The following is a 12,543-nucleotide window of genomic DNA, read 5'->3' as shown; positions in this document are numbered from 1 at the left end:
CAGATACTGGAGTGAGTAGCCTTTCCCTTCTCTAGGGGATCTTCCCAACCCAGGGATTGAACCCAGGTCTCCCACACTGCAGGTGGATTCTTTACTAGCTGAACCACAAGGGAAGCCCCACTTAAAAGACTATATGTTTCTAAGTGATAAAATAACACTAGAGACTCAATTTCCCTCTGCCTCCATATTGTAAGTTTGATTTCATTGACTATATATTTATTTATCTATTTTGTAGTCTGAAGCATTTTAAAACTTGATCAAAATCAGCACTTCTTATCCTAAGTATCCTAATTAAATCCTGTATTTTACCCATAGAAGGGTAATTTCAGAATAGTTCAGAAAAAGTATTAATGTTTATAAACAGAACAATCACAGAGAATTTTCCTACTTGGTAAGATCTGGCCTTTCCCTTCAGTTTGTAAAATAGCTAGTAGATGGAGCTCATCTAGTGTGGCTGCTTTCTCAAAGTGGTGTTGTTATTGACAGTGAAGTCGCTCAGTCGTGTCCGACTCTCTGTGACCCCATGGACTGTAGTCTATCAAGTTCCTCTGTCTATGGGATTTTCCAGGCAATAGTACTGGAGTGGCTTGCAACCAAAATGTAATCACTACCTAAAAAAGATAACTGAGGCTAAAATAAAGTTAAATCCATATAGTATTTACATTTCTTTTGAATGATGTAAACCTACTCATTAAGGAAGTTAACTGAAATAAAGTTAATGTAAATGAAGTTAAGTAAAGCAGGTCAAACTCACTTAGTATAAAAATTTGGTGATTATTTTTGTGGCATATAGATTTCTTAAAAAAAAAAAGGGTCATTTATTGAATAATGATCTTGGAAAATGTCATTGCTGAAAATATACAAAAATTCTAGATAACAGTTGCTGAAGTTCCATTTTGCTTATTAGAACTCTGCCTTCTAGGCTCACTTCCTTGTCCTCAATTTACTTCAGCTTCTGCTCAGGTACCTTCATGGCAGAGACCTCAGAGAAAAAATACACATCCTTTAAAAAGCCTAAAAGATCACTTAAAGGAATTTTTTTTTCTAAAATTCTATTCACATTATCCAACTCCATATTTTCCAAGTTTTCATGTATTTTACTCTTAAGAATTATTGGCTTGGTTAATAAATCTCTTGAATTGATTCAAAAATAGCATGTTTGGTCCCTCAAACATTTAAAGTATCAGATCAGATCAGATCAGTTGCTCAGTCGTGTCCGACTCTTTGCGACCCCATGAATCTCAGCACACCAGGCCTCCCTGTCCATCACCAACTCCCGGAGTTCACTCAGACTCACATCCATTGAGTCAGTGATGCCATCCAGCCGTCTCATCCTCTGTCATCCCCTTCTCCTCCTGCCCCCAATCCCTGCCAGCATCAGAGTCTTTTCCAATGAATCAACTCTTTGCATGAGGTGGCCAAAGTACTGGAGTTTCAGCTTTAGCATCATTCCTTCCAAAGAAATCCCAGGGCTGATCTCCTTCAGAATGGACTGGTTGGAAATGTAAAAAATCAGAGTTCAAAGGTCATCATCTACCATTCTGTCTTTATCACTTTGATCAGATTATTTTGTACAAGATATAGCAATTCATGTGTCTACTTCCTATCACCTACTTTTGATATTGTCTGACCTATAATCCAGCTCTAATTGCAAACTTCTCATAAGATTTTTAACAAGTATATAGATTTCTGTATATCTTTGATACTATTCAGTTTAATGTAACTTAATGTTTTTCTCCCTTTTTACTTTTATTTGTATTTCTGTCATTTTCCTTTAGATATCTTTATGCTGCCACTTAAAGCTATTAGGAAGTCAGTATTTCAGCAAAATGGAGTGTGGTTAGCATAAAAATAAAATAGAATCAAAACAATCAGAGTAGTCAGCATATGGTAACAGTATTATTGCTTTGTGAAATGTGTGTGTGTGTGTGTGTGTGTGTGTGTGTGTGTGTTCTATTGTGTGGTATTTGTAGGTATACTGGGTGTGAAAGGAAAATCAAAATTTAGTAAGCACTCCAAAGATCACTGTCTAAAATAGAGCCAAAATGCTATTAAGAAAGAGTGACTTACGCACTTTTCAGCCTGAATGGAAGCTGACTTTTAACATGATGAAGTCATTCAAAACATCTGCCAAAATCTCCGGACAGTTTTGGTACTTATCAAACTCCTACCTTAAAACAATTCTGATTCCTTATGGACAAATGTTTCCAACTTGTGTCAAAGTCAATCACAATTTTCACCAGGCAGCTTTTAACAATTCATGGTTTTTTGTCTTGATATACCCTTAACCTTTTCTCTTTGAAACTCTTTTGGAGTGACTCAAGTCTTTAACATAACTGAATTTCTTAAGATTACAAACAATTTTTTTTTTAAATTTGCATCCTCCTGCCTTATTTTTGTTGTTGTTGACATTACATAGTGTCAGAAGTGGGATATAGAGCATTCTATGCACTGGCCCTCACCTGCCCCCTTAGATGAGTGTAAGATACCTGCAAGAATTCATCGTGCTCTATTGTCTCCTCAGTGGTCCCAGACTGTGTCATCAGAGTCCTCCTGTACTCAAACCTCCTGTCTGGGAAGAGGTTCTAGTTTGTTTGAGTATCCTCTGTTGCTTGCTATTGTGCTCTGGAACCTTGCTTTCTGTTTTATTTAAATGTCCTTTTGTTTGTCTGTTTTGTTTAGGTGTCTTCTGAGATTACACTTCCCATTTTGTTTGTATAGTCTGAGATTTCACTTCCTGTTTTGTTTGTCTTGTTTAAGTATCCTTCAGGAGTTCACTTCCTGTTTTTGTTTGAATGATTTTCTGGATTTTGCTTTCCATTTTTTATATTTTGTTCAAGCAGCTTTTGGGATTTAGCTTCCAAGTTTTTATGAGTAGCCTTTGAGACTTTGCTTCCTGTTTAGTTTTTGTTGCCAGCTTCTGTTTTCAAGATTTCATTTCCTGTTTTGTTAGTTTTGTATTGCTTTTTTTTTTTTTTCCTGGTGAGTAATTCTCTTGAAATATGGCAGTTCATTCCCTAGGGACGAGGCTGCAGAGCTGCCTTATTCTGGAACTTGCACTGGTTTTATATATAAGAACTATAGGCCTGAGTCTTGTAAGCATTTGTCTTGCCAGACAATGATTACTGGATGGTTTATAATTAGTTGACAAGGAAATGAGTCCGAATATTCATTGGAAAGACTGATGCTGAAGCTGAAACTCCAATACTTTGGCTACCTGATGCGAAGAATTGACTCATTTGAAAAGACCCTGATGCTGGGAAAGATTGAAGGTGGGAGGAAAAGGGGACAACAGAAGATGAGATAGTTGGATGGCATCACCAACTCGATGGACGTGAGTTTGAGTAAACTCTGTGTGTTGGTGATAGACAGGGAGGCCTGGCATGCTGCAATCCACGGGGTCGAAAAGAGTCAGATACAACTGAGTGACTGAACTGAAATGAACTGACTGACTTGGAGCTCTTTTGAAATTTCTAAATTAGTTTATCTGATGAGTCAATTAGAAAAAAAAATAGACAATGGAAACATATTTTAATTGGTATCCATGCATAACTGTGAATTCACTACTGTTTCCACCAGAGAAACTAACTCATAATTTTCTCAAAGGATTTCCAAATAAAAAAAAAATTATCTGAAATTTCTGAGAACTCTCTTTTTCTGATGTTTCCTGTTTTTCTGAAGGCTCTCTTCTTTGCTATCAATCACCTTTGTATAACAGTAAAATTGATCTTCCACAGAAAGTAACAATATATCTAATGATGATGTAAAAGTCTGATATGATATGATTTGATATCCGTTGTGATTATGATAAACATTCTGAAAAAATTATATACATATATATATATATTTTTTTTTTCTAAAGGTCCTTTGAGAAGTACTTTGCTTTTCTTTCTCTGTGCCTTTGAGACATATATGTTCTACTTGGTCTTCTCTGAGAACTCTTGCCTAAATCATCTCTGATTCCTAAGACTGTAAAATTAAAAGAGGAATGAAGAGAGAAACATGGAAGCACATACACTACCATATGTAAAATAGATAACCAATGGGAATTTGCTATATGGCTCAGCGAACTCAAACAGGGCCCTGTAACAACCTAGACGGGTGGGGAGAGGTGGGAGTGGAGAGAGAGATTCAAGAGGGAGGGGACATACGTATACCTATGGCTGACTCATGTTGAGGAGTCATGGTAGAGAGTATGGCAGAGGCCAGCACTGTGTTGTGAAGCAATTGTCTTTCAATTAAAAATAAATAAACTTAATCCAATGCAATATTGTAAATTAAAAATAAAATAATAGTAAAAAAATTTAAAAAAAGGAAATATGATAAAAATTCAAAAAAATAAATAAATAAACTTATTTTAAAATAAGCCAGAAAGATAAACACCAATACAGTATACTAACACATATATATGGAATTTAGAAAGATGGTAATGACAACCCTGTATGCAAGACAGCAAAAGAGACACAGATGTATAGAACAGTCTTTTGGACTCTGTGGGAGAGGGCGAGGGGGGGATGATTTGGGAGAATGGCATTAAAACATGTATAATAACATATAAGAAATGAATCGCCAAAACAAAAAATAAATAAATAATAAATAAATAAAACCTAAAAAAAAATAAAACAAATAAAATAACAGGGGAAAAGAAGACATTTAAATTAAAATTTCTCAATGAACTCTCTTGCCCAAACTGCCTCCTTAAAACTGCTTGTCAAGGGCAAATACAAATCTTAAAATCTTTTCCATAAATAAGAAAAGACTACAGCCATCTGAGAAGTGGATTTAATTTATTCCAGCTTTTATTTATAAATTGTGAGTTTTATGTTGTACCTGATTGATAACTAAAGCTTCAAAATAAACAAAAATATGAAATTTCTGTCTGTATCTATCTATATGTGTATATGTGCATTGTATATGGTATGTTTCTACTTTCGTATTGTATTAGCAAAATTAATGTGTAAAGAGCCCTATGTAACTGGATTAAAAAGTAAATGCTTATATAAATTCTCAGAAATACAAGGCAAACTAACTAAAATGACTTTCATGTTCACATGAATTAGGAAATATTGCTATGCTATGCTAAGTCACTTCAGTCGTGTCCGACTCTGTGTGAGCCCATAGATGGCAGCACACCAGGCTCCCCCGTCCCTGGGATTCTCCAGGCAAGAACACTGGAATGGGTTGCCATTTCCTTCTCCAATGCATGAAAGTGAAAAGAGAAAATGAAGTCGCTCCATCGTGTCCGACTCCTAGCAACCCCATGGACTGCAGCCCACCAGGCTCCTCCATCCATGGGATTTTCCAGGCAAGTGTACTGGAGTGGGGTGCCATAGGAAATATTAGGTTTAATTAATACAAGCATGTCTTTGCTGCTGCTGCTAAGTCACTTCAGTCATGTCTGACTCTGTGTGACCCCATAGATGGCAGCCCACTAGGCTCCCCAGTCCATGGGATTTTCCAGGCAGGAGTGCTGGAGTGGGGTGCCATTGCCTTCTCTGAAGCATGTCTTTAGAGCAGTAATATTAATTAGAATAGTTTTATTGTACTTAGATTTACTAAAAGTCAAGTTTGTGTTATGTCTGTTATAAAATTTATCAGCATGAAAAATAACTTGGTAAGATATTTCATAAATAACTAAATGTAAATAGATTAAGTAAATATAAATGTAATAAGTGTTGGGAAGCCCAGTACAAAATAGCCGGTTGTAGGAAGTCCTTGGGAAAATGGCGAAGGGCCAGAAATACCCCGGCTTGATGTGCTTGGGCAGAAAAACATCTCCTACCTTTGGTTATGCCCAGCGCCAAGATTTAATAATAAATATTAAAGATGTTGCTTGAGAAAACGAGTTATGGGATAAGCACATGGGTCACTTAGAGCGCGCTGTCCTTGAAATATTTTTACTGATTAGGTGTTAACCCCGTACGCGCTCTGCTGGCTGTATACTCTAAGCTCTTTGTTCCTAAAAGGGCTTGACTGCAGAAATAAACTTGTTAGTCCTTGCAAGAGACTGTCCGAGTGTCCTTCTTTCAGGTTCGTCGCTTCCAAGTCCCAGGGAGAAAATCCCCAACAATAAGTTTTTAGGTGAACTCTTTAAAAGTAATCATTTATAGTATTTCTACTTAAAAATAATTTCCCCCAACATTTTGGTAAATTAAAATTTTATAGTTTTGCTAAACTAAGTTAAATGATAAAAATATATTAAATATTGGATAGGGACTGCTAATCAAAACCAATCATGCTGGCCAGGCTTAATAGTAACCACTTTCATGAGTCATATTACAATAGGAGGTCTTGGTAAGGAATGCAGAACTAACAATCTACCACTAACTAGAAGACTTTGGGAAAGGTCAAAAAAAGACAGGCGATGTCAGTCCATATGTCCTACCAACCTCCCAGAATCCTTCTCACCTGTCTTGGCTAAGCCATGAGCACACCACCAGGAAGGACTTCAAGTCAGAATGATTGACCAGAGACAACCTGGAAACTAACCCCTTTATCATAAACTCCTAGACAGTGAGCCACATAGCAAAGCAGTTTTCTTGAGTTTCCTTACCCTGCTGCTCTCTGCCCAGGCATCCCTTACCAATAAAGCCTTTTGTTTTGCAACACATGCGTCTCCTTGGACAATTCATTTCTGAGAGTTAGACAAGAACCCATTCTCAGGCCCTGGAAGAGGTCCCCCTTCCTGCAACGTATCTACATCATACTCATGCTGCATGCTAAGTTGCTTCAGTCATGTCGAACTCTTTATGACCCTATGGACCATAGCCCTCCAGACTCCTCTGTCCATGGGATTCTCTAGGCAAGAATACTTGAATGGACTGTCGTGCCCTTCTCCAGTGGATCTTCCTGACCCAGGGATCGAACCCAAGTCTCCAGCATTGCAGGAAGATTCCATCTGAACCACTAGGGAAGCCAGAGATCATTCTCAAGTGAAATTAAACACTGAGAGATTAACTACTAAACATAAGCTTCCTTTGGGCTTCCTGAATGGTGCTAGTGGTAAAGCCCCTACCATTGAAAGCAGGAGACCCAACAGACATGGGCTTCCCTGGTGGCTCAAACAGTAAAGAACCCACCTACAATGTAGAAAACCCAGGTTTGATCACTGTGTCAGGAATATTCCCTGGAGAAGGGAATGTCAACCCATTCCAGTATTCTTTTTTTTTTTTTTAATTTCATTTTATTTTTAAACTTTACATAATTGTATTAGTTTTGCCAAATATCATAATGAATCCACCACAGGTATACATGTGTTCCCCATCCTGAATCCTCCTCCCTCTTCCCTCCCCATACCATCCCTCTGGGTCATCCCAGTGCACTAGCCCCAAGCGTCCAGTATCGTGCACCGAACCTGGACTGGCATCTTATTTCATACATGACATTTTACATGTTTCAATGCCATTCTCCCAAATCTTCCCTCCCTCTCCCTCTCCCACAGAGTCCATAAGACTGTTCTATACATCAGTGTCTCTTTTGCTGTCTCATATACAGGGTTATTGTTACCATCTTTCTAAATATCATATATATGCGTTAGTATACTGTATTGGTGTTTTTCTTTCTGGCTTACTTCACTCTGTATAATAGGCTCCAGTTTCATCCACCTCATTAGAACTGATTCAAATGTATTCTTTTTAATGGCTGAGTAATACTCCATTGTGTATATGTACCACTGCTTTCTTATCCATTCATCTACTGATGGACATCTAGGTTGCGTCCATGTCCTGGCTATTATAAACAGTGCTGCGATGAACATTGGGGTACACGTGTCTCTTTCCCTTCTGGTTTCCTCAGTGTGTATGCCCAGCAGTGGGATTGCTGGATCATAAGGCAGTTCTATTTCCAGTTTTTTAAGCAATCTCCACACTGTTCTCCATAGTGGCTGTACTAGTTTGCATTCCCACCAACAGTGTAAGAGGGTTCCCTTTTCTCCACACCCTCTCCAGCATTTATTGCTTGTAGACTTTTGGATTGCAGCCATTGTGACTGGTGTGAAATGGTACCTCATAGTGGTTTTGATTTGCATTTCTCTGATAATGAGTGATGTTGAGCATCTTTTCATGTGTTTGTTAGCCATCTGTATGTCTTCTTTGGAGAAATGTCTATTTAGTTCTTTGGCCCATTTTTTGATTGGGTCATTTATTTTTCTGGAGTTGAGCTGTAGGAGTTGCTTGTATATTTTTGAGATTAGTTGTTTGTCAGTTGCTTCATTTGCTATTATTTTCTCCCATTCTGAAGGCTGTCTTTTCACCTTGCTAATAGTTTCCTCTGATGTGCAGAAGCTTTTAAGGTTAATTAGGTCCCATTTGTTTATTTTTGCTTTTATTTCCAATATTCTGGGAGGTGGGTCATAGAGGATCCTGCTGTGATGTATGTCAGAGAGTGTTTTGCCTATGTTCTCCTCTAGGAGTTTTATAGTTTCTGGTCTTACATTTAGATCTTTAATCCATTTTGAGTTTATTTTTGTGTATGGTGTTAGAAAGTGTTCTAGTTTCATTCTTTTACAAGTGGCTGACCAGATTTCCCAGCACCACTTGTTCTTTGAGAATTCCATGGACAAAGGAGCTTGGCAGGCTCCAGTCCATAGGGTCCCAAAGAGTGGGATATGACTGAGCAGCTAATACCTTCAAATTCCAGGCTCTTTTACAGAAAACTAAAGAAAGTTGGGAATATTGGTAAATTTGTTCAGTGCCTCACTAAGAACCTGTGTACAAGAAAGCATGAAATTATAAAATGTATTCATAAGTTTGCCAGTCTATAGATTGTTAAAATGTTCAAAATTGCTTCCTTCCTAGTTTTCACTAGATATTGAAGTTTCTAAGGTTAAACATTTTCATTAATATACATCATTAAAACTACTAAAATCAATAAGAAAAGCATCTTCATACTGAAAGAAAAATTTTAAGTACAAAAATGGAAACGCATTTTGTTAATGGAAAAACAAAGTGATGTTATCCTAAAACTGGCTTTCTTAAATGGGAAAGAAAACAAAGGTCACACTAACATGGACATAGAAAGTTGTAAAAGGCTTGTGAGAAAAAGAAGCCTTTAGAAAGGAATTTATATGTTGTCAGGATTGGCAAAGATTGGAATACGTTTAGCTAAGTAGATGAGTTTTAACATGAAAAGTAAGCTAGTGAAAAATTAAACATTGACTTTTGTTTTTCTCTCTGTTAGACAGTTTCCTTAATTATTCTTCTGGTCTTAATGAGAAATTGTAAAGAAAGTATTTTCCTTTGTTTTTGTTTGCTTTTAATGAAATTTGTCTAGAAAAACAAAGATTTTATATTGTGCACCCAGGGTTTTTACAACTATAAAACCTTCCATATTTGCCCTATGAAGCCTTCTAATGTTACTATGGTAAAATGGGAAATTAAGCATTGCTTTATAATGAATTGTGATCTTATTTAACTAAGCATTAAAAAAGAAGAAAAACATTCTATTTTGAAAAACTTTCCAAAATCAAATTCTAATTTTTTTTTTTTTTACTTAGAGCTAATTATGAAATAGAGGATGTTTCAGAGGACCCCTGAAATATCTCAAGGATTTACTCTCTCTCTTTATTAAAAAATTAATCAGGGTTATTTGATATGTTACATTATATAGGAAGCATTGTCAAATAAGAGGTAATAATTGCCTTTTTTGTTGTTGTTATATCTATACTATATACATATACCTATAGTATAGGTATATGCTATAAGTAGCTGAGTTAATAGAGAATCTGCCTGCAATGCAGGAGACAACTGGTTCGATCCCTGGGTTGAGAAGATCTTCTAGAGAAGGAAATGGCACCCCACTCCAGTATTATTCTTGGTAAATTCCATGAACAGAGGAGCCTAATGGGCTACAGTCCATGGGGTCTCATGAGTAGGCACAGCTTAATGACTAAACCACCACCATACGTCAGAAGTATTTAAAAAATGATGTGAAATTTCTGGAAATCTCATATGTCCTAGTACAATGTTATCAGTCATAAGTCTAGCTATTTTAAATGTTCTATGGTACAGTATGAAAAAACAAAAAGATATGACACCAGAAGATGAGCTCCCCCAGGTCTGAAGGTGTCCAATGCTAGCTACTAGGAAAGAGTGGAAGATGATTATTAAGAGTTCCAAAAAGAATGAAGTGGCTGTGTTAAAGTGGAAATGATGCTCAGTTGTGGATGTGTCTGGTGGTGAAAGTAAAGTCTGATGCGTAAAGAACAATATTACACAGGAATCTGGGATGTTACCAATTAAGGTAAACTGAACATGGTCAGGCAGCAGATGGAAAGAGTGAACATCAATATCTTAGGAATCAGTGAACTAAAATAGAAGGGAATGGGCGAATTTAATTCAGATGACCATTATATCTACAGGGGCTTCTGTGGTGGCTCAAATTGTAAAGAATCTGCCAGGAATGTGGGAGACCTCGGTTTGATCCTGGGTGGAGAAGGTCCCCTGAAGAAGGGAAAGGCAACCCACTCTAGTATTCTTGCCTAGAAAGTCCCATGGACAGAGGAGCCTGGCAGGCTATAGTTCATAGGTCGCAAAGAGTCGGATGTGACTGAGTGACTAACACTACACATTATATCTACTACTGTGGACAAGATTCTTTAGAAGAAGTGTAGTAGCTTACATAGTCAACAAAAGAGTTTGAAATGCTGTGTTTGGGTGCAACCTCAAAAGTGACAGAATGATGTTAGTTTGTTTCCAAGGCAAACCATTAAATATCAGTTATCCAAGTCTATGCCGCAACCACTGATGCCAAAAAAGATGGTTTACCCATTCTATGAAGACCTACAAGACCTTCTATAACTAACAACAACAACATCAAAATGTCTTTTTCATCATAGGAGATATGAATACAAAAGTAGGAAGTCAAGAGACACCTAGAGTAAAGGCAAGTTTGGCTTTGGAGTACGAAGCGAAGCAGGGCAAAGGCTAATAGTGTTTTGCCAAGAAAAACTCCGATTTTAGCAAACTGTTCATAGTAAACACCCAATAGCACAAGAGATGACTTTACACGTGGATATCACAAAATGGTCAATTCCAAAATCAGTTTGATCATAGTCTTTTCAGATGACAATAGAGAATCTCTATCCAGTCAGCAAAACAAGACCTGAAATTGACTGTGGCTCAGATCATGGGCTCCTTATTGCAAAATTCAGGCTTATGTTGAAGACAGAAGGGAAAACCTTAGATCCTTGAGGTATGACCTAAAGCAAATCCCTTATGATTATATAGTGGAGGTGATGAATAGATTCAAGGGATCAGATCTTGTAGATTGAGTCCCTGAAGAACTATGCCCAGAAGTTTGTAAGATTGTGCAGGAGGCAGTGCCTAAACCATCACCAAGAAAAAGAAACACAAGAAGGCAAAGTGATTGTCTCAGAAGGCTTTACAAATAGCTGAAGAAGAGATGTGAGAAGCAATAGAGAAAGGGAAAGATACACCCAACTGAATGCAGAGTTCCAGGGAATAGCAAGGAGAGATAAGAAGATCTCCTCAATAAAGTTAGAAATACCAAAAAAACATTTAATCCAAGAATGGGCACAATAAAAACAAAAATGGCAAAAACCAAACACAGGCAGGAGAGATTAGAAGTTGCAAGAATACACAGAAGAAATATACAAAAAAAAAATTACTAATGATTAGGAAAACATGGTGGTGTTGTCACTCACCTAAAGTCAGACATTCTGAAGTGTGAAGCTTAGGAAGCATTACTATGAACCAAGCTAGTGGAGGTGATAGAATTTTAGTGGAGCTATTTCAAATCCAAAAATATGATGCTGTGAAACTTACACTCAATATGTCAGCAAATTTGGAAAACTCAACAGTGGCCACAGGACCAGAAAAAGTCAGTTTCGTTTCAATCCCAAAGAAAGGTAATGCCAAAGAATGTTCAAACTACTGTACAAATGATCTCATTTAATATGCAAGTCAGGGTACTGTCAAAATCCTTCAAGCTAGGCTTTAGCAGTACGTGAACCAAGAGTTTCCAGATGTACAATCTGGGTTTAGAAAAGGCAGAGGAACTAGAGATCAAATTGTCAGCATTCCATGGATCATAGAGAAATCAAGGAAATTCTAGAAAAACATCTACTTCTGCTTCATCGACTACATAAAAACCTTTGACTGTGTGGATCACAACTGTGGAATATTTTCAAATGGGGCATACTAGTCCAGTTTACCTGTCTCCTGAGAAACCTGTATGCAGGTCAAGAAGCAATAGTTAGAACCATACATGGAACAATGGACTGGTTCAAAATTGGGAAAGGAGTATGACAAAGCTGTATATTGTCAACCTGCTTATTTAACTTACATGCAGAGTACATCATGCAAAATGCCAGGCTGGATTAATTACAAGCTGGAATCAAGATTTCTGGGAGAAATATCATAACTTTAGATATATAGATGGTACTACTTTAATGGCAGAAAGTGAACAGGAACTAAAGAGCCTCTTGATGAGGGTGAAAGTGAAAAAGCTGGCTTAAAACTCAATATTCAAAAATTAGATCACAGCATATTGTTCCATCACTTCATGGCAAATAGATGGGGGAAA

The sequence above is a fragment of the Bison bison genome, unplaced genomic scaffold (genome assembly GCF_000754665.1).
Source record: "Bison bison bison isolate TAMUID 2011002044 unplaced genomic scaffold, Bison_UMD1.0 scf7180017864094, whole genome shotgun sequence".
NCBI classification, from domain to species: domain Eukaryota; kingdom Metazoa; phylum Chordata; class Mammalia; order Artiodactyla; family Bovidae; genus Bison; species Bison bison.
Note: the sequence above shows the minus strand (reverse complement) of the source record.